Source organism: Ptiloglossa arizonensis, chromosome 3 (assembly GCF_051014685.1).
Source record: "Ptiloglossa arizonensis isolate GNS036 chromosome 3, iyPtiAriz1_principal, whole genome shotgun sequence".
NCBI lineage: Eukaryota > Metazoa > Arthropoda > Insecta > Hymenoptera > Colletidae > Ptiloglossa > Ptiloglossa arizonensis.
Window position 1 is genome coordinate 18,155,904 of NC_135050.1, and position 25,502 is coordinate 18,181,405.

General features: G+C 45.8%; 1 protein-coding gene and 1 long non-coding RNA gene across 2 annotated transcripts in view; one reads left to right on the forward strand and one right to left on the reverse strand.

The window, feature by feature from the left end:
* LOC143144012 (uncharacterized) overlaps positions 1-25,502 on the forward strand; it is a 294,077-nt gene that overhangs the window by 221,608 nt on the left and 46,967 nt on the right. The gene's annotated exons all lie outside the window — the stretch shown is intronic.
* On the reverse strand, positions 14,579-14,994 carry LOC143145066 (uncharacterized). Its single transcript, XR_012991597.1, has 2 exons — positions 14,787-14,994; positions 14,579-14,724 (listed from the first exon to the last, which is right to left on the reverse strand). It is a non-coding gene; the product is annotated as an uncharacterized LOC143145066 (long non-coding RNA).

Sequence of the window (25,502 nt, forward strand, 5' to 3'; positions counted from 1 at the left end):
GGAAATTCTACGATTCGAATCGTGACGAAAGTACAAAAGAAGAGGAATCTTCTCGTCCGAAATCACCAAACAATCTCGATGTTAATCGATCCGGTAAACGCGATGGACGCATCCGCGCAGCTGACGATGCGGCTGGGACACGATAAAGTGGCGAGTTTACATCGAGCGTATCCGCGTCTCTCGCTCTAGTCCCGTGAATCCGTTGTAAAGTATGCGGCTGACACGAGTTCGAGTGTTTTAGAATAGATGCACGCGCGCACGAACCGTGAAATACCAGGCTCGAACAATTACAGAATTTCTCGGGATTTTTCACGAACCGTCAGCATTGTTTTCCATCGGGGCGGTGCGCGCGGGGAATGCGGTGGGGGTCGGTGGAGAGGAACACGTGGCCGCGGTGAGCCGCTCGCAAACCCTTATAGGTCCGTAGTAAATAGCGAGGTAAGGAGGAGGTGGAGGAAGACGGAAAGAAAAAAAATAGCTGACAATGGTTTGCGCGGATACCAGGATGAACAGATGGCCAAGGTAGCCTTTGGGCAATTTACGATTCCTTCGAATCGTACTTCGGCTCTCTCTGTCGCCTCGGTGTCCCGTCTCCCTCTCCCGTTTCCAAAGCGGGGGCCGGCGTGGCTTGTTCACGAATTCTTCGCCGTTTCGTTCCTACGTCCAGGTCCTGCGAGCTTACACGAAACGCGGTTTCGCGGAGGATGTAAATTCCGGGGGCCCCACCGAGTCATTGTGGCGTCCCGAGGGGGCGTAAGATCGCCTCCGTTTCGTTAGAATGCTCCTCGGATTTCAAATCGCTACTCGAAAACCTCGCCGGACCGTTTTTCATCGAGTCATCGAATCCTACGTTTCGCGTCAGCTCTCGTGCTTCGCTCGAGGTACCCTCGCTCGATTCGCGATCTCGAGGACCTCGAACCGAACCTCCGAGAACACCGAGTGCCGAGAACACCAGTTTCTCGAGGGTTCGTATTGTCGGTCGATCCAATTATCGACCGATCGATCGGATCGTTCGTTTTTCGATTTTACGAGAGCCGTCTCTTCTTCAGCTGCGAATTCTGTGAATTTTCACACGGTCCTCTTGTTTGAAGACGAAATAACCGATTATTTCGTACTCGACGTATTTTTTTTCGACGTAGTTTCTTTCTTTTTGTATTACGAGGCACGTTATACTTCGGACAGGTCAGAAAAAAGTGATCCTTTGAAAATGGTACGCGATGCGCTTCGTAAATCGGTGCTGGTAAATTTTGTCTAAAAAGTTCCCTCAACGAGTCAGTTACGCAGCTCGTGGTCGTCCAACGATTCTCGCGAAATCTCTGGAACTACCGGAATTTCGAACACGCGGTCACCTCGATTCGACTTGCTCGTTGATTCATTTTTTACACTCGAGAAACATCCAGCGGAGAAAATGTATCGGAGAACGAACATTCTTACGTAGAAACTTTTCGCGCGTTCTTTGATTCGTTTCTAATTTTCCTCGATCGTACGACAAATTTCGCACTTTCGATTTCACGCACTATTCCAATCTAATTAAAAAACGATTGTAAAATGTCACGGGAACAACGAGACGTTGATTCACGATTGGAATTTTTGAAAGAAGCGAACAGATTGTTCCGTAGCGTGGTCTCGTCGCGATTATCTCATCGTCGGTGACTTTTCTTCGTCCAAGGCAGCCCGGACAGGGAACTCTGTAAACTCAATGAAGAGAGATTCGATGTTTCGTAATTATTCGAGGATGATGGGGGGACAAAGGGACTCGGCGAGGGTCGTTGCATCCTAGACAGTCCTTATCCGATCGAAGCCGCAACGCGGCATTGTCTAAGCGTTTTTCTAGCCAACGAGGGAGCCCTCCTCGCGTGCGAGTTATATAACAAAATGGCTGCTTCTCTCGTCCACCGGCCCCACGGTGGTCGTCCGTGCCAGCGAGCCGGTACGTAGGGAAGGAAGGGTTCTATGGGACTCTCTGCGTTAGGCTAGGTTAAGTCGGTTGGGTCTTTAACCGTGGCGTGGGGAATGCCAGGCGAAGCGTAGAGCCGAGTTATCATCTCGGTCGTACGATCGAAACGAAACCAGTGAATGAGCACGCTCGCGCTTTACCGGGGATCCTACCGTTCTGGATGATTGGGCCTTTACGGGCCCGGTATCGTTCCTCTTCGCGGAAGGAATCCAGTGAACACGCTCGAAAAACTCCGAAGAACGACCATTCGAGAACGAACTTTTCGAACGATACATCCGGCTTTCGTCCGAGAAACGGAACTTCTTTAGTCACGTTCGATACACGGTAGATTTTTCTAGTAATCGAAAAATATGTTCCTTTTTTCGTCGAACATGCTTGAAAACAGAAGATAATTTACAATTAAAATACAACTCGCGAAAGTCAACGGAAAAGAGATTCTTTTTACACGAGAAAGAAAACGTATTCGCGTTCCATTCTTTCTCGCGACTCGCTAATTCCGTCCATTCTGTATCACGACGCACATTTTCATTTATTACCAACAAGTTTCTCCCATTCGTTCGTACAATTGTTATTTCAACATCCGTAGGTTACTCATAATTCATAGCGCGAACATTTCTCGGGTACCGTAGCAACGAGTCGATAGAGGTCCAGAGATAGAGTTCTGAATTGAACTCGAAGAGTTGTTCGGGATCCCCCGTTACCGTCGAAGCTGCTGGCACCTGTTATTTTTCAAACGCTCCTACCTCCTTTCATCGAACAAACAAAACTACCCTCCGACGATGCTCAATTAGACATCGAGCGCTTCTGCCTCGGGACTCGAGCTCGCGCTACCATTAACATTTTCATTTATGTCCGTTGCTTTCCGTCTAATACAAAAGCGAGAGGTGGAAAAAGCGACGGTGACCGATGTACGCGATATTAAATCCGCATCGTCGAAACGTGACAGGTAACGCGCCGTTGTATCGTATATATCGATCACAATCAGTAGAATTGTCCGGGCGCGGTAAACCCGATCGGGACTGCTACGAAACGTACATTCCGCGCGATAATCTACGAAACGTTTTATCGCAGAAACGAGAGAGAGAGAGAGAGAGAGAGAGAGAGAGAGAGTGTGTTTCTTTTCTCGTGCAGGCTCGCGAAGTTTCTCGGTGGGCTCGAAGAGGTGTATTCGTACGACGTGTCTCGCGCGCAACCGGTGAACGGTGAAACGACCGGACATCGGTTTCATTCCGCGTGCATTCCACAATGCGGCACTGATGAAACGATACGATCGATTATTCCCGCGAGGATATAATCGCGGCTATCGAAAGGACCGCGGGACGGTTAACGTGGAGGCCGAAGTCAGGCGTGTCGAACTCTCCGCGAACTGAGATTCTCGTTTCGCAGCAGTTGGGTTAACGCAGATCACCGTTTCTCGTGAGCGAAGAGGGCGGCTCTCTTTCATTCGTTTTCTTCGTCGTCGAGCGAACAGCTAACGCTTTTCGATCCTAGCGAATTAAAAGCCGCGAGAACTCGCCGGGACTTCGTCTTCGTCGTTCGTCTGAATTTCGATCGACCAAACCAATTAACTCGGTTGACCGTTCCTTCCCGAAGGGCCTCTCTCTCTCTCTCTCTCTCTTTCTCTCTTGGTTTGCATTGTAGGGAAAATTCAATTTCGAGATCGATGAATCGACCGATTAAATGCGTGGCGCGGCGAGTTCGCGTACGCCGGCGCTCGATTGTAATAAGAAACGTCTGGGAAGAGACTCCTTCGTGGCGAATTTTTATTTACCCGAACAATAGGTGATTTAGCTACGGCGATGGGAACGCATATCGTTGGGAGAGTTTTTATATCTTTATTTGCTGCGAGAGACTCGGATATCTTAGCGGGGAGCAAAACGCGCCTGATTTCTGCGCGTTCGTCGAGTAAAATATTTCGTCGCGAACGCCCGACCGGAGAATCTCAGGCGTTGAACTCTCTCGGGAGCCGAGACGGTATTCGCTCGAACACTTTTTTTCGCGATTGTGGTACACTGGATCGATGGGGATCGTATCGTTTTTGAAACCGTCTCGTTCCCGCTTTCGGAGTTTATCTGTATTTTCAAAGATACGGGAAGAAGTTGAAAAATATTCTTTAGGAAAGTGTTCAACAGATACTCTCGACGTCGAAAACGAAAGAATTACATACGACAGTGTGCAACAATGTAGATTCGGACGTTCGAACTTCCTTTTCTTTTATTATCTTTGTTTTAAATAGCAATAATATTTCATCTCAGTACAGATTGGACATTACCTTTTTTTTCTTTTCTTTAAGCAGTGTGCCAAATCTTTAATGCTACCTTATGAATACATTTTAAACGTTATAATTATCTCGATTCCTCGTTTCTCCCTTTTACCTTTCGATTTCGATCTATTTCGATGTCTTGTTAAAACTATTCGAGGCACCTCTTGCTCCGTCACCTTCGATGGTTTTCTTACGACGATAAAAACGACGCAGCAGCGATCATTGTTGTTCGATCGAGTCTTTCTCGTTCCGGGACACTCTCGTTCTCGATTCGTCGTTCTCTCCACGAAAACGAACGAGGATTCGTCGAGGGTTCTACGAATCCTCTTTGCAGTCATAATCGAGCGGATCGTACCTCTCGAAGCCGCGAAAACGCGGTAATTGCATAATTCAATCAGCACGGGCGCGAATAAATCGTAGTCGGAATAAAGTGCAACCGTGGGAGTGCAGCGAACCTCGGTCCCGTCGCACTAAGATAATTTCAACGTGCACCGCGAAAGATGTGCGATCTAATTCCTCGAGGCATTGCTCGGTTTCCTATTCTCGCGAGTAACTATTCCTCGTATCGTTGAGAACTCCGCATAATTTACGTGCCGGTTCGCGCCAAGTTGAAATTAAATGCGTAAAAGGTTGCAGATCTGCTATTAAGGTTCGCGCGAACCGGTAGATACGAAACGCGCGTTGCAAAATTTAATTCATCGCCATGGAAGCAAGATGTTCGCGGGACTCACGACGTTGTTCCTGTAAACTGCCGTATCCGATCGATTGCGCGTGAAACTTTCCGTAACCTGTCGTCTTCGGTCTATTAGCGAACTTTGAACGAAGCGATAGAGAAATTGAATCGTCCGACGAGAGTGAGTTGTATCCATCGTCGCGATCGAATCGATCAAGATCACTTTACGAAACGTTCGAAAGAGTAGCTTTTTGCGCGCGTTAAACTCGAGAGATCGCGAGAAGCTTCTCGCGCGCTACGAAACGCTCTGTATATTCGTTCGAACGAACGGTATCGTTTAAGTGACCATTTATCGGGACGAAAGCAACGAAAATCCGAGGAGAAAAGTCCGTTAGCGAGCAGTTGCAATGTTACAAGAGCGAAATAAATTTCGCGAAAGAAGATCGTGAGAACAGAAGCACACGTCGAGCGCCGAGTGGGTGTCGATACCGAGTATCTGCCACCGGACGCAACCTACGAGCAAATAACGGACAGTGGGCGCGCGAATGGAGAATAAAAATAGGTACGCAACCGAGAACTCTTAAATTGTAAGTAGCACGGAGTGGCGCGGAGCTGCAAAGAATGCGCCCGAACGATGTTCACGACGGGAGATAAATCCGTCTTTGGACTCGTAAAATGCGTTTTCACGGTTGCGATACGGTTATTTACGGGATGTTAAATCTTCGGATCGATAGCGAGATAAGCCTCCTGAAAAATTCTGATCGGTCTATCTGGATTCCAGGGGCATTATCCTTCGATCGTTCGGTATACGCGACGAAGTTTGGCTCGCGAAGCTACGAGGCCTTCGGTTCTTCCATACACGCGACTAAATTTACTATTTGTCCCCGAAGATACGAACTCCTCAATTTTTCGATTTACGCGATGAATTTTAACTACCTCTCGTTTCCAAAGATTCGAATCTCTCGGTTCTTCGATTTTCGCCAAACAAATTGACTACATTTCGCTTCCATAGATATCGAGCCTTGACATTCCTCCCGAGTATTCGGTTCTTCGATGCACGCGACGAACTTGAGCCACGTCTCGGCTCCGAAGTTGCGAATCCCTCGGTTCTTCGGTGTGCCCAACGAAGTGGGACTACGTCTCGCCTACGAAGATACGAAGCTCTCGTTTCTCGTACGGTGTACAAATGCGAGCAGATCTCGCTTACGAAGACGCAAATCCCTCGGTTCTTCGGTGTACGCGAGCAAAGCGTGGTTACGTTCCGCGTTGAAAGATACGAATTCCAAGTGAATCGAACGTAGCGCGCAAACACCTGGCTCCCTTCCACGGTACATAGAAAGAAACTCTTTCCGCGGGACGACCGCGCGCATTTCAATTTTCCCGTCGAACGCGAAGAGAGACGAGCTGCGTAGGGGGCGGAGGGGTCCGTGAAGGGCGGGGAACAGAGACCCGAAGGATGTGTACACGTTCCGCGTGGAAATCCTAAGAGTCACGGAACGAGCGGCTCTCGGGGCCCGGTACGAAGCGGCTTCGAGCCTAGTTCTCTAATGTCCTTTTGCGTGGCAGTCACTGGCAGCACGTCCGTCTATGATTCCTCAGCAACATTCTTCGGACTCAGCAGCGCTATAACCGTAGCGAGAGAGCCGCAGCAGCCGGTACATAAGTTCAGGCTGGCCGCACCGTTCCGCCGCGCGGAACAGAGACAGCGAGAGGCATGTGCGCCACTCGGCTCCAGTATTTCTTCGTTCGTTCCCCTTCTTTGCCTCGTCTTCTTTTTCTTACCGTCGTTTTTCCCCTCTTTCCAGTTTGTATCGTCCTGTGATTCCACCAGGCGGAACTGCCGGTATATCAAGCGTGCCGACGTTTTCCTATACAGGGTGTATCGTAACACGTGGGACCCGCTTCGGCGCCGCGATTGGGCGCGCGAAAACAACGAAAAAGTCCGTAAGTACGTACATCGTGTTCGTTGTTCGATCTTCTTCCCTCGTTGCGGACATTTTTACACCGACGGTCATTCTCGAACCGAGCTGGTGTCGATCGAGCGCTAAGGTGTTCTCTTGCCCGGTCCTCGAAGTGGTTCAATTTTTGGTACCAGACTCTATACGAGGATGAAAAGAGATCGTGCGAAATTTTTGAGATACAAACGTGAGTGGAATAAGATACAAAAGTTTCGTCACCTATTTCCGAAGCATCCTGACAATGGTAGGTTCTTGATGTCTCTCGAGTTCGGTGATCGTTTCGTTCCAAATATAAAGTTCAATTATTACAATCATCTTCTTTGATAACGTTTCTTTGCTTCGTCGAATTAAATATAAAGATATTTCAAAACACTGTAACGAATTGGTATCGCGATCCTTCGCGAAGAAATAAATAGAAAAAGTAGAGTAAAATTCTTGGAGAATAATTGCGATTGTCCACGACTTGGCTCGCGCGTCTGTCTACTACTCGTCCATTCTACTTCTATTTGCGATAGTGTGTATCATCGCTAGCACACTATTCTCCTATTCTTACTAAACAGAACCGTATCGCGTAAAACGTTCAATGTCGCTAGTCTACAACGATACACGAGAATAATAAAGAGATCGATTTCTGAATTTAACCGCGTAGATATTACGGCGCAGGTTGGTTACTCGACTCGAAAAAGGAACGTTTCTTCGACGTTCACGTACATGGTTTTTCCGTTCGGACCTCCCACGCACCGTCGGATAAACCGATAATAGACCATCGATCTTAACTACCGAGCTAACATCGAACGCCTAAGAACGTGGCCGTAAAACGGTTACAAACAATAAGTTCCTCTTAATATCACAAAGGGGACCACGGAGGTGCGCAAAACGAGGACTCTCACCGTGCGGCGAAATTCGTCACACCCAGAACAAGTGAAAGAACCAGAAGAGAATAAAGCAGAGGCAGGAGAGGTAAAAACCACCCGGAGGGAAGAGCCTCTCCCTGTTGCGGTCTGCCTACGCCCCGAGACGATGTTGCATTGTGTACGTACAATATTAACCGCGATATGCGGGGACGACAAAAGGACCACGAAAGTGCAACGGGCGCTGCGCTGCTGTGAACCGACGGCACGGGACGAATGAATGATTCAGAGCCGTGACTGTCACGACAGCCCCGCTGCCACCAGCTAATGCACAAATGCGTACAGTGCCGCTGCGTACATACGTTTGCTTGGAATAATGGTGCACAACTCTCCCGCGCACGTGTGGCTATGTATAGATTTGCATTTTTAGACTTACTTCTCGCCCGTGGATGGGAGCCGGCTACGAGCGGATCGAGGATTTTTCAATCGGGAACGATTTTATATCGCCACTCCGGAACCGTCGTTAAACCTTGACGATTTATTTTAAAGCGTGCCTCTTCGGTGGATTCAATTTTATCGCCGATGTGCGCGCAATTTATGCATTATAGAGAGAACTGCTGTCGCGCGAAACAATGGGCCCCGTCCACGGCGGACCAACCGGTTGCGAAAATTCTTTTCTAATTTGCGTTAAGCGCGTCGTTCGCACCAATTCGCGGAAAGTGTTTTCAAATTCGACGAGTGGTTTATAAAGATTGAATTCGGCACGGGGAACTCATTCGTGTGTATCTGATAGTATCGGACAAAAGGGATCGAAAAGAGTAGCTAATCGGTAGTCTGATATTTGGATAGTAGTTACAGTAGTTGAGTAGTACTTGAATAGTACTTGAATAGTACTTGAGTAGTACTTGAGTAGCACTCGAGTAGCACTTGAGTAGCACTTGAGTAGCACTTGAGTAGCACTTGAGTAGTATTTGAGTAGTAGTTGAGTAATAGTTAGGCAGTGATTGTGCAGTAGTAGGACGGAAGAAAAGTAGTGAAAAGTAGTTGTATTTGAGTAGCAGTTGAGTAGAGAAAAGTATTCGGTGGATATCGGCTCGATGTAACAGCCACTGGAACAAAATACGACGTCGAGTTCGGCTCGGCGTGAAAGTATTGTACAATTGTATAGGCGAGAAAGGTGACACTTCGCTCGCTTCCAATCGTGTCAGCAATCGACTCCATCGACGAGAACTAATATACCTATCAAAGTGTCGGAGGTCGAGAATTTAATGTTCGATTCTGTGAACCCGCGTTCCTTTTGATCGGCACTTAACCGATAATTAATAACTCGGTATCGAAGAGCTACGCCCAGCGCTCGATCGTTTCAACGAGTTCGTTGCCCTTTCGACCTGAATTATTCACAGCTCCGATAAACATCTATCGATGCATTTCTCGCGACGGTGCGAGAATTCTTTACCTCTTGACTCTTCCGAGACAATTAACTCTTTATTCGAGACGCCGAATTACTTTTCCTCGGCGTTCTCTCGCCGGTTTCCATCCAACTTTCATCCTCCCGCGAACAATGCTCGCGGGTACCGCGTCGTTTACACGGGGAAGTTCATGAATTTTATCGATGCTGGAGCGAGACTCCGTGGAAACGTAGGTTTCGCGGAGCTGGCAAGGTCGTGGAACAAGGGAGAAGCTAAAATTATTCTTCCTGAGTGGAAGATGCTACGCGTCGGGGACACCTCCTTGAATACCAACAACGCGCGCGGTCGTAGCTCGCGTCGTCGACACCATCGATGATAATTCATCGATTGCGCAACTGGTCACCCTGAAAACACACACGGTGAGCGCGCGTTGACGGATAACCTGGCACTCTCGACCTCGAGCGATCATTTTTGGCATTCCTGGCGATCGACGATTCGCGACGCGACTCGGCGGACCGTTTCGAACCGATAACGACCACGAACGACTCGATCATTCCGAGCTATTAATTTAGCGACAAGCGGTTCTGGGACGACCTTTTAAATTTATCTCGAGCTTGTTCTTAGCGCGTAGAACCGTAACGCAACGTCCACCTATTTGTTTTTTCTTCTCTTCCGTGACGTCAAGCCGCGAAATTCTATGGCCAAATTATTCGAATACCTACGAACAGCTCCGAGTGTATTTCGACGAAACGCACGAGGATCGCGCGCTGTTAATTCGTGGTTAAAATTCCGAAAGAAACAGCGCGATTGTCCGCGGAGTCGTTCGTCAGGATTCATTAAACGACGCTCGGTTTCTTGAAAAAAAAGAAAAAAAGGAAAAGAAAAACAAGAAAAAAGAAAAAAAGTACAATAGACAATTGTTCTCCCCCGAGACGCGACGGTGTTCGTCCCAAAGACAGCCTCAAGACTGGAGACAATCATTTCCAAGACGCATCTTCCGCAGCCCACGCAGTCTCACACCTGACTCATACTCCCGCGCCCTCGCACAGACACTTCACACAACCTTCCTAACCATTCTCAATCCCTTGGTGTAAAAAACGCGCCGAAAGAACGGATCGTTCGGACGGTGGCCATTCTTGATCCAATTTACAGATCGCGGGCCAGGTCGGCGCGTCTGGAGGATCGAGAGGGAACAAATAATAGTTCCTACTGTCTGTATTCTCGCATTCCTAGGCAGGTGACGCCATAAATCCAAACGGAATCCTCCGAATACCCCGACCGCTCGATTCCCTCGGACTGAATTTCTTTTCAGATTACCGCGGCCGTGATTCTTTTTCCGTTCGTACAGGTGTGAGAATTCATGGAACTAGGATTCTCGATCGTACGGTACAATAATGCCTTAATGTCCCCGTCGTTGGTAGCCAACAAGTTGACGCGATCTTGATCTATTTAATATTTATCTATTATATATTTAAAAAAAAAATATTTGGAAAGAGACCGATTGCAAGGTCAGTAAGAATTTAATCTTCAAAGTGAACTCTGGTTTCCGTTGTAAGATCTTATCTTGTATTTGGTTTCTCGCATTTCTCGCTGTTTTGCAAGAATCGGAGAATTTTTTGACGACTCGACCGAGACTACCTTTACAATACGTTTTATAAACGTTGAAAGCTTGATTTGCATATTGGTACTAAAAGTAAAAGAAACGATTTGTATTTGTCGCCGAGTTAGGTGCCCGTGGTGGCTTCCAAACGTATTTAATATGCAAGGATAAAAATTGGAGAAAATTGTCAGGTGCGAATAAAATGATACTCTTTTTTTCTTAAAATCCATTCGCCATTTGTAAGCCTCGAGAATACGTGCGAGCGACAGCACAGCGACATAACTTTTTTTCTCTCGTACGATATAGTTCTCGACCTTTTCATTTCTCTGCTGAATTAATTTCACAATTTATTTACCGGTAGTAACGTGGGATCGAACGATAACGAACCAGTCGGTTCAGCTCGCAAGAAATATGTATATTTCGACAAAGGAAATACCTGCTAATTAGACGCAGCCACAGTCGAGATACTTGTCTCTTTGGCTTCGCCACGCGCTCGATCGTCCAAAAACAATTATTGCCGATCGCCTAATCATTTGCCACGAAGGAGAAGGTGACGCGCAGTCTACCTTCACCTTTCCGACACACGCATACTTCCATACGCGCGGACAGCCGCGCATAATAATATTCGCAAATATAATAAACAAGTAAAACATCGTACAGAATTGTCTACAGAAACAAAAACATTTACACAAGGAGTCCCAGAATGTTGAGGTCAAACTCGAAAAGCACGTACCACTCCTAAGAAAAATAAACCCGGGTCCGTGTATTATTATTAGTTTCGGACTTACGAGCCGTTTTTATTTACGAAGTGCGAACCGTTACTCGAAAAATGTAAAAATTAAGCGAAGAATTCTAAAATCGTTTTCAGTTCGAAACTCTGCAATTACGAAATTCATTGCAACGTATCTATGTCAAACTGACAAAGTGCACAGTTCTTTCGTTATTGTTACCAAACGACATCGGTTATCTACGACTACGTGGCACTAGCGTGTACAATACTCGATAAGTTACAGGCAGACGCGCGATAAAATCTTTCGCGCCATTGTAGCTTCGAAGTCGAAAACGTCTTGTAACTCGGGAATAATTGTCACGATAATTGACATTGAAACTCAAGGTTACTCGGACTTTTGTGCTCGTTTCGACGACTGCAACAGTCTCCAGAAATTTTACCCCGACGTACCGAGACACGTACCCGTTGTCCTCTCTGACTCGAATATTTACATTAATATCGTGCAATCGCTGAAAAATATATTCACGACGGAACACGTTCCGCACATGTTGGAAGAACAAGTAGGAAAATCAACGGGTCGCGATCGTTGGAAACGTGTCCGTTGGAGAGCATAGCTCCAAAGCGGGAGCTCGATCTCGGTTGCAGAAGAATCGACGTACGAATGGAGAAAAGAACTGTCGAGAAATAAGGCAGGCTACCAGTCTCGAATTGCATCAACAATGCCCGTGCTTTGTAGAAATCTACTCGCGGAATCTAAGAAGCGACGAAGAGACCCAAAGGACATCGGCGCGAACGAGCCAGACCCGAGCGAAGGACTCGGCGGCGATAAAGCTGGTCCCACGATGCGACAAGTGGCTCAATTTATGTGACGACTATCCAGCAAAGCGGTTCAAGATAGGCGCCAAACATGTTGCAAAACCGGGATACCTCGAAAGAATCCTTTAAACGGTTTTACGCCCCGGTGAGGAACCTCGTACTTTCCGTACGCGTCGCGTAGGTACCTCGAAGAGAAATCGTCCCTAGAATTTCGACTTATCTGGTATCTGGAAGCTCGAGACAGAGGGAGAGGGGTAGGAGGGAGGAGGAGAAATAGGAGGAGGAGGAGGTCGCGAAACGTCGTCTTTCACGCGTTTCCCCACGGGACGAACTTTTACGAATACACCACCGTTGCTCGAGCGATACGTACCACGGTTGTTCCTTCATCTTTTATTCAGCCGCTATCACCCTCGATTCTAAATCCCGGCAGTCATGAGCGACAGCGCGTCGTCGTCCCCCCCTCTTTCTCTCTCTCTTTCTCTTTCTCTCTCCGAGTCGCGGTCCCGAAGACGTTTCCTCGGATCACTCGAAGAAGAGCTGCGCACGGACATAGAGGCCTTCTTGCATAGGAGGCCCTAGGGTTGCACGACGGACGCGAAGGAGAGGGGTGCTGGTGGGGGGGACCACGTAGCCAGAGAATGTAAACGTGGGCGGTAGTTTACATAGAACTTTGAACCGTTTGGAGTCGATGTCGGCTGGCAATGGCTCTCGCCGGGTAAGGGCAGTAATTCAAATCGACAGTAGCATCCATTTGGTTAAGGAGGCCTTACCGAGATACGAATCAGTGATTTATAACTGGCTGCCGGAATGCGTGCGGACGTGCCGATGTCTCTTCCAACATCATCGATATCCATTATTGAGCCTCTTCGTTCAACCCCGGGGCACACGGATCTTCACGAACTTCGTGTTAACCGGCGAACACCTTTTCCACCGCCACCTCCGCTTTCTCGTTTTCGCGGTACGATCATCTAAGAAGTCGTGAGCGCCTCTCTGGTGAACCGGGTCGTTTCTGATTAAACTCGTTCGACGAATTTTCGGTTGCTCGAGCGCGATTATTCCCGAACGATCGTGTTTCGAAATTCTGGGTTTCTCGACGAATACGCTTTACGAGCAACCACCGGGTACTCTATCAGGATCGATCTTCGTCGTATGCAGGACTGGATGTTTTGGTATCAAATTTTGTTCTTCCTGGTAAATCGCAAACTACTTACGAGTTGTTTTAATATACCGAGTAGAGTATTTGGAAATCTTATTTTGAAGTGTAATTTAAGAAACTAATAGTGTCTTTATCGCATTTCGTAGATCGAATCTATTCTGAAGACTCTATAACGAGCTAATTAATATACTAATTTCTACCAATTAAATTGGCTATTTCTTGGAACAATTTTTTTATCAGACTTTCAGATTGATCCGGAGCGTAAAGTCAATTTGGCTAAATATATATCCATTTACTCACCCGGTATCGGGAATAATTTCGAGTTGTTTTTTTTTAAACCGGTCGTCCAATTCGAACAACCTTATCCGAGTAAGAACCTCGATATCGTTTGACGAAATCGAAAGTGTACGAGATAAGGGTAAGTGGAAGAGTTAGTTGGAGTTTTCTGAGTCTTCAAGGCCGGTGCACGATATAAAACGTCGAATAGGTTTGTAGGAGTCGTTCGAGAAGGGTTTATTCGCGAGGACACGGAGCCACGGAAAATTCATCGCAGTGACATTATCGTTGCACGTGGCATTAAATCTGGCTTCGTTGCGAATACGTTTCTCGTGGTCCATTAGCTGATAGCTTGTGTTCCACGATATCTAACCGGGTCCATAAAACGAACGCTGTTAACACACTCGTCGATATTCGCGTATGTGCACGCGCATGGTCTACGATACCGGTGTACGTGCATACAGTTGACGTGTACGGCCGTAGCACAGTAAAATAGAGACATCGTTTTGATTGCATAAGTAGTTCAGCTGTTCAGGCTTCGTGGTTTGCAGCTTGATATACGAATTGCAGTTACGAGTGCTGTTATTAGGCAATTAAAAGGATCACGACCTATCATCGAGTCGAACGTTGTCGGGTAGATCGGTTTCCATCGGCAGAATACAAATGTTTCTTCGATATTGACCTTTTGCTGCTCGTTGATCAAAATTGCTTACAAATTGGATAGGTAAATAATGGCTGGTACGACGATGATATTGTTATTTTGAGCCGAATATTTACGTTTTCCTCTCTTTGGAAATAATATGTAGTTCGATCTAGGTGACGAAGGTTTGCGAAAGAACACCAATATAGAAGGTTTTTATTTTATTTCGATACATGACAACCGATGGTATCGAGCAAATGTTTTTACGAATGTTGTTTGGTATTGTTTGGAACAATTATTTATACCACATAATGTCCTCCGTATCGAATAATTTTCTTTAAATTACGTTTTCCTCCGGTTTTTGATACCTTTTGTTCTTCGTGAGATATTCCATCCTATCGAGATAAAACAGACATCACGTATATTTAAAAGAATTTGTTTATACAGAAATTTGTACCTTGTTGATCCTGTTCAGGTGGGTGTTAAACATTCTATTTGATGATGTATCGGTTCCTTTGTTGTTGTTTTTTCCTATAGTGTCGATGATGGTGTTGTTCAGGCAACGTGTCACTTTACGGTTGAAACTGAACATGGATTCGGTTCCTGTGACCCCAAACTAGTCCGAGTCGGGATCGTTTGCATCAGGGTGGTCCGAGTTGGGTCCATCAGAGGACTCCACATGGACTGATCCCTCGCACCTTGGGGTATTCGTGATGTCGTTACACTGGGAACCCAAACGACGCCGAGACTATCCTACTTTGCAGGATAGTTGGATCTCTCGAATCTACAGCAGTTATTTTCAGCAAATGACCGCTATAAATATCAGATCCCACTGTGACTTTTGAAATTTTTCGAAATTATCTCGGTATCGAGTACGTTTCAGTGTCAGGTATATTCCTGAAGAGACGGTACGTTGAAATCACCTGGAAATCGCGTACACGGTCTTATAAATGTTTCGCGAAACGTTAAAGCAGAGATCGAAGAAATAGTTAAATTTCACTTTTTAATCATTCCATTCCCGTAGAAAAAATATCATGGAACTTTCACGATAAAAGTTCCTATGGAAAAAGTTTCTAAAAATAAATCGATCACCAAGTATAACGCAATACATTCTAGATAACAGTTTCCCTTGACAATGTCTCGTATTGTACGCGATGTAACATTTACAGATGTACTCCGTAAAAAAAAATAACGCGAGAACTTTTACAATGTAATTTCAATTTCAACCGTTTCGTGGCAAACTATCAAAAAAAGTTGCACAATCGTATCGCGAGAACTTATCGATAAAAATTCCACGATCGTTTCGACGTCTGCGTCAAAGTCTCTGGTATATTTATCTCGTTTATCGAAAGTCGGGGCATAAAATAACGCGACTCCGCGGGAGATCTCGTGGACATCTTCGCTCGGTGAGGATAATCCTCGACTCGGTATAGTTCGTTCGTTGGTATATTATCTTCGTCGTTGCGTTGAACGTGGCTTCATTTTGTTCGTAGACTGGAACCGAATAAACGGAAACGCGCGGGATGTCGTCGAAATCCGAACGCCCGCGGGTTGTGCAGCTTGGGGGCGAACGTAGATGCACCGACGTTGATACCTCTTAACCTTTGCGATTTTCTGCGTGACCCTAAAGGGCAAGTATAGGCCCGTGCATTGTAACAATGCATCATCTTGTCGCGCTGGGAGGTTCACTGCCTCAAGGCTGGCCGAACCTGCGACTCCGGCTACGGAATACAATGGACGGTTCAGGCACCGTCGTCGGTTCAATGCTTACATTATGACTATCCCCGTGGCTTGGCACATGTAACGATACTTATCCCTGTATCCTTACAGGCTTTGTCTCACATCGGTGGGAGGAGGCGTTCGTGGGATGTAGGCCGAATAAAAATTAATCTCCATTAACGTCTGGTCCATTCAATCCGGCGTGGCTTAGTCGAATCCTTTTTTTCTTTTTCTCTTCTCGCGATAAACCTCGTTTTCGAAACGTATTTTTCCAACCTCGTCCTTCTTCGCGACGCTAGCATACGCTTCGCATCTGTCCGTTTCTTGTGCGCTATTAAGTAGACAAATCCTTTCGACGAACAACTCTCGTCCATTTCGAGAAATTTTCTCCTTGGGTTCTTTAGAAACGCAACGTTCCAAGAACGATATATTTTCATAGAACATCCATGTACCAACGAAGACGTAACGTTTGTTCGTTACTCGGCGCTAAAACGTTTCGATCGTTAAACAGTCAAACACGTTTTCCTCAAAACTGGTTTTTTTTCAAGCTGGTAATTTTTCTCAGAAACTACTTGCTCGATTGTCTATGAAAATTGAATTATAAGCGTAATAAAATTCTCGATTGTTGCTCGTGAAGATTTTTCTTTCGTTTCTAATATTTTTTTTTAACGACTTCCAGAACAGTTGATTTATTTCTTCGCAAAGTTACATTCGTGAAAATACACTTTTTTATCGAGAAGTCTGCCGTTCGTATTGTACATCACGGTATAGTCGAAGAAGTACCTAAATGTAACAGTGTCTGCCCTTAACGCGTTTAGAGTACACGGATTCATGTCTGGGATTAGGGTAATTTTGTCTCGAGAAAAATATTGTCCGTAGGATCGAACTGGAAGCTTTTTTCAAACTGCAAAACGTAGACACATCGGGAATAATAATACTCATCGTTCGGGAAAGGACGTAAAATATTTATCGTTACGGAAATCGAAACTTTCTGAACGTTCCAGCGGTGTTCGGGTTTATAAGCTTGGAATGCGAACGCGTTAACAATTTCATGGTCGAACGATCCGATGTCAACAAATTCGATACCAAGTTGGAGTACTCGATGTTTCCTATTCTCATTCGTACGAATGACACGTGTTCGAGCTTCCAGCAAGACTGGATATAATACCCCGTTCCAGAACTATTAATTATTCCTGTTCGTGTTACAAGCCTGTCTTCGAAATCGACTACCATATCGGTCTGTCTCTCTCATCCTGGTTCGACTTCTCTCCTTCTCGTGACGTGTCCACACGTTTATGTAACCTGCACTCGAGATACGTGGGCTCATTAGCCACGGTATTACGTGCCGGAAGAAGATCGCGTGTAAATGATCGGCGTTTATATAGTCAACGATCTGTTCGAGCATCGAGTAAATGCGACTCACTATTTGCGTGCATCTTGTTTGAATGGTCTTCAGGGTAATGGAAATTTTAGAATTATGCAAATTTCCGTCCGTCTCGTTTTTCGTTTACCGTAAAACCAGAAACGCGTTATCTTACCTCGCGATAACTAGTCCGTACACGTAGCGAGTGTTTTGTTTTCGGTGCTGCAATTTTCTCGCAACTTGAAATTTCAATTTTTATTCCAACGATATTTTTCGTCGATATTTCAGTTTTTAAACGATCAAAAACACGAAGTCTTCTCAAGTATTCTCTTCGGCGTTACTACCGATTTGTTGCGTTCCTCTTTAGCAGCGATATACGATATTAATCTAAAATGTAGAAAAAAAAGGATACAAAGATGAACGCGCGAAGGCAATTTGTTAGAATAAACGTGCACGGTAGAAAGTTAACGAGTATCGACGAAACCTCGTTGTATAGCATTTGGTTGTATTTTAGATCGATGTTGTATACGATGCGTCGAGGGAAATACTCGTAACTGCCGTACTTTCTAATAATTTACAATTTGGTTCGATCGATAGTACCGTGACCGAGCGACAATTGTTTTCATAGAGCGGTCAGTGGCCGTCGTATGGCTGTCGTATGCCAGTATGATCCGAATCACGATTGAAAAAAGTTGATTCATGGAACACGACTCTCTCGTGTCCTCGTTCTTCTAATAACAAAACCGAACAAACGAAATACGAGTTGGTTCGTTAGTATGCAACACGGTTGCACGACATCGACCTTTCTCCTCGTAATCAAGGTTCAATGTCCATACAAAATGTTGCAACGGAATGCTCAAGACGGATGACCTTAGCCGGTGATCACGGTGCATCGTAAGACCTTGCAACGAGTAACACTTTGTAGAAGCGATTGCATTCGTCTCGACGTACATACGAGGAAAGATCATCATTTTTCACAAACAACCTCCGCGAAGAATCGCTTCGTTCTCGGTTACGGGAATCGTCGATTTAAATTCCTTCGAAAAAAAAAAGAAAAAAACAGAAGAAAGAAGAAAAAAATATGAAACTGCACAGTTTTTCCATTTATGAATAAATTCTCAAAAACATAGCGCGGTTTTTGTTACCGTTTCGTCGATGAAATATTTCGCACGTTTTCTTAAGAATTGACTCCGTGTTTTTCTACGCTCCGTTGAAAACCAGCTTTCGTATTTACTTCTCGCATCGGACCAATCTCTGGATCGCTCTCCACCGGTTCGCGTGTGAATTATCATCGCGAGAGGTTTTCGTTCGAGCAAGTTTTTGTTAGACAGAAAGCGTTCGAGACATCGGATTAAACGTTACGTCGAAACCGAGATAGAAGCGAAATTCATTCGCGACGATGTCCATTAAGAATCGTCTACGTACTTAGAGTGGCTTTTAAGATACTAAGAGCACTTTTAATTCTTTCCTCTTAGGCGTTGGCCTCGCGTTCCGTGAACACGCTCGCCCGACTTGGGAATAACTTTTATTCGTTTACGACGGATGATGAACTTGCGGTCCACTTTTGCGGTAAACCGGTTGTCCGCGAAAATTTATCTCGAACGTTAAGAAAAAACTTGCTTCGTCGTCGATTCATCATCCTCCCCGTGTATTTTGAGATATACGATCGTACGGCGATCATAATATTTATCGTACGGTGACTAATAGGTTTTAATAGTACCTTTGATACAATATAAAACGAAGTATAGGGAAGCTGCTGTCCGAGAATTCTTACCTTATTGAGCCGTGCATCCATTTATTCTGTACACCGATTTTACAAACTTGATCGTAGATCTCGATTTTTATTCGGTGCACCGTAACACCGTGCAACCTTTTTGTATCGAGAATCGCGTTTAAAAACGATAATTTCGATCGATAATCGCTCCCGATGCATACTTTAAACGGTAACTTTAAATTGCAACCATTTCCGATCCAATAGCTTCGAACCACGTGTTCTTCGATACTTTCTCGTGGAGAAGAAAAAAGTGCATTCAAAAGTTTGAATTCTTCGGATGCATTAACATCGGAATATTCTCCATTCTATACCGTTCGACTTCATCTTGTGACGTTTTCTTCCATTTCCAAACGTTTCAAAGAGCCCTCTTCCGTTACACGAGTCACCTTTCGTAATTTCATCGATCGGATAATCGCTCTCCTGACGCGCATTCAAAGTACTCTTGTACCTCAACATTTAACGCGATTCTCTCGAGATCGGCTCGGTGGTTCTCGCGACCCACATTTTGGTAATCTCTGCTCGAAAAAAATTCCAAGCATCATCGACGTTTCCTTTCCCCGCGTGTAAAAATCCACCCGTCCTCAACTTTTTCCTTCGGTAACCATCTCCATTCCCGTTACACGATCCGACAACGACGAAACGAAATTTACCGTTGTCGCATCCAGCGCTGCAACCGTTTATCGGGTTTCCACGCCGCGTTTATAAATACCAACGCGAAACTTACTCTTTCGATGTGTATTACTCGAGCGCGTCGTAACGGAAGCCAATAAAGAGACGAAGAATTCCGAAACGGTGAAAGGAAGTCCACGCGGCGCGACCATCCCGGCGCAAAACGACCAAGCAACGCGGAAACGAGTCGGAAATATTTATCGACGCGAGGTGGCAAGCGGTAGATGCAAAAATCGTCTCCGGAAAGTATGCAAAGTACAATTACTCGCACCGAGGGCACGTGAACGAGCAAAATTGGGACGAGAGCGAGACGCGTCTCGAGATACATCTCGAATGAAAATTAAATGTTGAAAATTAGTCACGAACGTAGAAACATTTGTAAAATCGTGTCATTTGTAAATCTACAGGTTGGTGCAATCGTGCGCAATATCTTCGAAGAAAGTTTCCTACCGTGTGTGAAATTTCCGATGCACGTCGTTAAAAATCGTCCCGAAATTTTCGTACAGTATTTTCGCGGAACGTATTCGAGCTACGGGAGTAACCGGTGAAAATTTTACGAGAAAAGAAAGAAAAGGAGAAGAAAAAAGGCGCTGGAAAATAAAAGAAACGCGAGGTGGCGAATGGAAGAGGTGAAAAGGGTGTTGGCGAAGGTACGTAATGTGCAATTATTCGCACGAGGGACTCTAGACGGGATTGACGGGGACGAGAGCGGGTCTCGTCTGGGGATTTTTTTTCGCGAATGAAAATGCAAATGCACGGTCGAAACCTCGAGTGATATATGTCTCGATAATCCACGGTATTACCGTTTTTCTCTTCTTTTGTATCCGCGCTCCAGGCTCGTGCGAGCGAGCGAACGAACGAGCGAGCGAGCACACGGGACACTGACTGCGCGAAACGGTCGATGACAGATGGCGATTGTCCAGCACTAACGACGCGACCGTGATCTTGAGGGTATCCTTGAACGCGCGTTTCAGTATCCGAGCGAAGACAGAAAGTCATTCTTCCTTTCTCCCGATCGGCGGTGGACGACGTTACAACGCCGCGCTCGGGTTCAATTTATTCCTTTTATCAGTTCGTAACTTCCCCTCGCAACACCGGTGGCCACTGGTGTGATAAAGTCGAGCCAAGAAGATGTTCAGATCTCGCGATACGCGCCGCGAACGTGTTCGTACGGTGGATGTTGCTCATAATGGGATGCAAGAGAGTCGACAGGTCCCGAAGGGAAATAACGAGTATACCGCGCGTCTAATTTGATTAACGAAGACGTCTTTGCGACACCGACGGTGAAGTATTCGGTCGTTGTTCGGTCGTTATTCGGTCTTTACCGCCGCGATGGATCGAATCGTCTACGAGACGCTCGCCTCGGTTAGAACTCCGAATCGTCGCTGGTACAATAAATCCTTTTGCGCGAAAGTTATGCGGCTTGGTACGCGTGCTTTGATCGTTCTCTCGGAAAGATCGCGAGGTCGACTTTGCTGTTGCGGGTCTGTATTTTCTTTTAACGCGCGTGTTCGATGGTACGGGTACCGTGTTGCGAAGATTCCATGGAAAATTTGAATGTTCGACGATCACGAAAGTATAATATTGATTATGTGCCACGTTCTAGTGTACGGTAATATCGCATTATAAATAGAACGATAATAGAAGTATGGAAGAAATACACGATTCCATTTGAGCAAAAAGTGCATTTACATTTGTCCGATGCATCGTTGCACTTGAAAAAAAAGTGAAGCAGAGAAACAGGTATTAACTAAACCGTTCGAGTTTTTTCCTCTACAGTTTTTTCTACGTTTTATCAATACTGTAACGTATACATTACCGTGTATTTTGCAACATTTTTAAATAACACAAATTCTTCGTTGTATTATTCAAAAGACTCGGAAAGCAGGATGAAATATCATCGAATATTTTATCCGTCATTTTTCTATTTTGAACAGTGTCTAGTCCGTAGACTTAAAACAGGCTATGCACGAATATCGCATAACGATCTTGCAGAAAAAAACAGATCCACCTACTTACGATTCACAATCGACATCCGATTCACGGTCGAACGTACATCGATCGAGTGTCGGTGTGAAAGACGAAGGACAATTTTCGGACCAAACCCAACCGCGAAGAAATTATTAATCGCACCGAATAACGATAAAAAAGTTACCGAATTCCTCGAAGACGTAAATCTACCGAACGAGCTACAACGAGCGAAACCAGGCGTTAAAAATTAGTCGCGTTCCTTCAAACGTCGACTCGTGACGTTTGTGAATTTGCACGACGATGCGATCGCGTGCAATATCCTTGAGAAAAGTTTCTTCCCGCGTGTGTGTGAAATTTCCGATGCGCGTTGGAAATTTTCAAAAGGTATTTTTCGAGCAACGAGTGCAACCGGCGAAAATTTTACGCGCGACAAAAAAAAAAACAGAAAAAAAAGAACGAAAAGTAAGAGAAAAAATACGGCAAAGAGAAGAAAAAGGAAGGCAGGCGGAACGTTGTTGTCGCGATGAGAAAAAAATTTCTGTGTGAGCCAGTTCGTGACGACGCAGCGATGCACGACTTTGATAACTCCTTCCTTTCTCCGTGTCCACGTGATATCCGGACGAAAGATCGCACCGGGAGTACGGGGGCTTTCAGGGGATCGCTTTACATTCGTGAGAAGTCAATGATCTTGATCGTGATCGTCGGTACGCCCGTTTACCTTCAAGAGGGAGAAGGACGCCGTATCGCGAAACGGTACGCAAAACTATGGTTCGTCGGTATTTCCAGCGTTGGTTGCCGATCGCAACATGCCGCGAATACCTACCAGCTGGAAAATTGATTAGGGGAACGCCCAGCGTTTAAATGGAACGATTTACGAACATTCTGACCGTTGGTGAAAAAATTGTCTACGTTTTATCCGGGTTCGGGGTCGCGAGGTTTTCGACCGATTCGAATGTCTCTGCACTCGGGAACAAGGTATCTCGATATTTCTTTTTCGCGCATCAGAAAGCAAGTAAAAGAAACCGTGTATGAAAAGTTCGTCTCTCGAAAACCTTCGTCTCCGGGAATGGAGCGCACCGCGTTGCACCGCGTTGCACCGCGTTGCACCGCGCTGCACCGCGTTGCACCGCGCTGCACCGCGTTGCACCGCGCTGCACCGCGCTGCGCCGCGACGCGACGCGTGGGATTTAAAAAATTTCAAAGCGGGCGCGCGGAACGTTGTTAGAGATAACGAACGCGTCAAGTGTGCATGATCGATCACGTATCCGCAGGAAAGCGCCTCGAATTCCGTTACTAGGAAATAACGACGCAGTGCTTTCTAGATGGAAGATGAATTTCCGTTGCCGTACGCGGCTTGGATGCGGAAACGTTGGCGTCAATTATGCGGGATACGCGCCATCCTAAATCATCGCTCCATAAATTAATATCGGACTGTCGTACAATTTATTATGATTTATATTCAATCGGCCACACCCGTGAGAGTCGTATCCAGCGGTATTCCATTCGCGGGAAGACTGGATAACGCGGTGTTAACGAACCTGCGACTTTTTTTCCTACGCGACGATACGCGTACGTAGACGAACGGTGGGCAAAGTTCGCACGAGTTTTGCATTATCGCGGAACAACGCGCGTTGCACTTCCCTCGTTACACGGCAGCGAATAAGTTCGTTGGAACACGGCAGCTGAGAACCCAGGGATCTCAATGTAGGAAACTGTGGGATGCGAGCGAAGAGTAAGAGTAGCTTGTCGAAAAGTAATTACCGGTTTAACGGCGAACAATTACTATCGGGTATCTCGTTCGTCTTTACCGGTAAAGAGGAATCGAAGGTCTTCGAGAGGTAACCACGGTGTTCCTTAATTTTCGACGCGAGGAACAACTCGTCGGTAAAATTCCCGGTAAACGTGTAATTTTTACATTTCTTCGGTAAATATCGGTTGGCTAACCGATGCGCGATAATAACTTCTTCGTTGACTCTTCGAAGATGTATCGTTTACCAAAAGACGAGGACCTCTTAAGTAGAACGAAAATATTGCTTCGTATTTTCGATAACTCGTTTGATGATGATTCGATTCTTCGTTAATGTTCGTTCATTTATCGGCGAACAATGTCCCAACGAGGATAAAAATATTGTACCGTATTTTTCGGTCGCGTGAATCCAATATTCGGTAATTAACAGCTTGGATGGTTCTCAACGCCGTGGAAGCGCTCGTTCGAGGTACCAGCGTGCAAAGTACGATAGCAGGAAGGGTTAAAGTACGATCTTGAATTCCTCGGGATCTTCTTCAGGGATCCCCTGGGTCGCTTGCCACATCCAGGAAGCGTTCCGGCAGGCGACCACTGACTTTTCGCGAACGTCGATCCGACCGTCCGCGTTCCATTGTTCTCCCGGGGTATTTGCATACGATTTAATGGAACATCGGGGCCCTATTGTGCGTCCCTGGAAACCTTATGTAACGACGTTCAAGGTGATAGCATCTTCGACACGTAATCGCATGCGTAACTTTATCGATGCTACCGGAAAGCCCTTAAACGAATGCTCGGTGTACCTCCGATTTCTTGTAAAACACGTTTAGAACGCGATATCGATAGCGTATGACACGTACTTTGACGCTAAACTTTCACCGTACGGGATGGGACATTTCAAACACAACGTCTCGATGACTCGTTTACTCGTGGCGATAGAAAAGAAAAATGCACGGAAATTATCGATCGACGTTGAACCTTTGCCAGATCGATCGTATCGATCGTGGTTTTCACCTTTAAGAACAAGTACTTCGAGGAAATTTTTAATCTCCAGATTATTTAAAAAATTCACGACTCCGTGGTCTACGATTTCAGTCTCCATCGATTACACTTTTCGAGGAGCTTTCGTACACCGATAGCGATCCTTCGAGTTCCAAGAATCGTCCCACCGGTAGCGCGACATCTTGGAAAATGCATTCACGGACGTACAGGAAGCGGTAACTCAGCAGAAACAAGTTTTCCGAAGAGTGGAATACCTTTTTTTGTACACTCAACCTTCTAACGAGCCAACTTTACGAACTACGTCCCTCGAAATAAAATACTTCCTTTCGTGACCTTCGTTGACCTTGAACGTTCCTCTATCGTGGATCAACGTGGCTTAAAACGCTCTGCTAAAAAATAAGCAAGAAGACGTATCGTGTTTCGTTTGGAGAAACAATGTCGATCTTTGTACAGTCTTTCCGCTTCCGGCGGCAAAAAACCATCAATAGCGCTGTTCTTACATCGCCCATCCTCGGTATCAAGGATGATCCGTCCGAAAAAATTTTTTTCCATCGTAAGTAAACGAGTTACCCGGGGTATCCGGTTTTCGAACGACTCGTTTCGTTTAAAAGGCAACAAGGATACCAAGTTGACACACATTTCGAAGGGGATCCATCTTTGCCGAGTACATCGAGCGTATCGGGAATTTATTTATTCAACGCGTTGCGAAACACCGAGAGAAGATTATTTCGTTGGCGGTTTTCAAAGCGAAGTTCGATGTAACGGCAAAGTGGTTTTGTAAAGCGAGGAATCTCAACTTGTCGGTAGCGAGGATCGTAGGCGTCGAATGGCTGCGATTAATTCACGGTAGCTCTTCGATGAAAACTTTCGCGAACGCATATAAATCGATAGTTATCAACGGACGTAACGATCCTTTTATAAAACGCTTCGG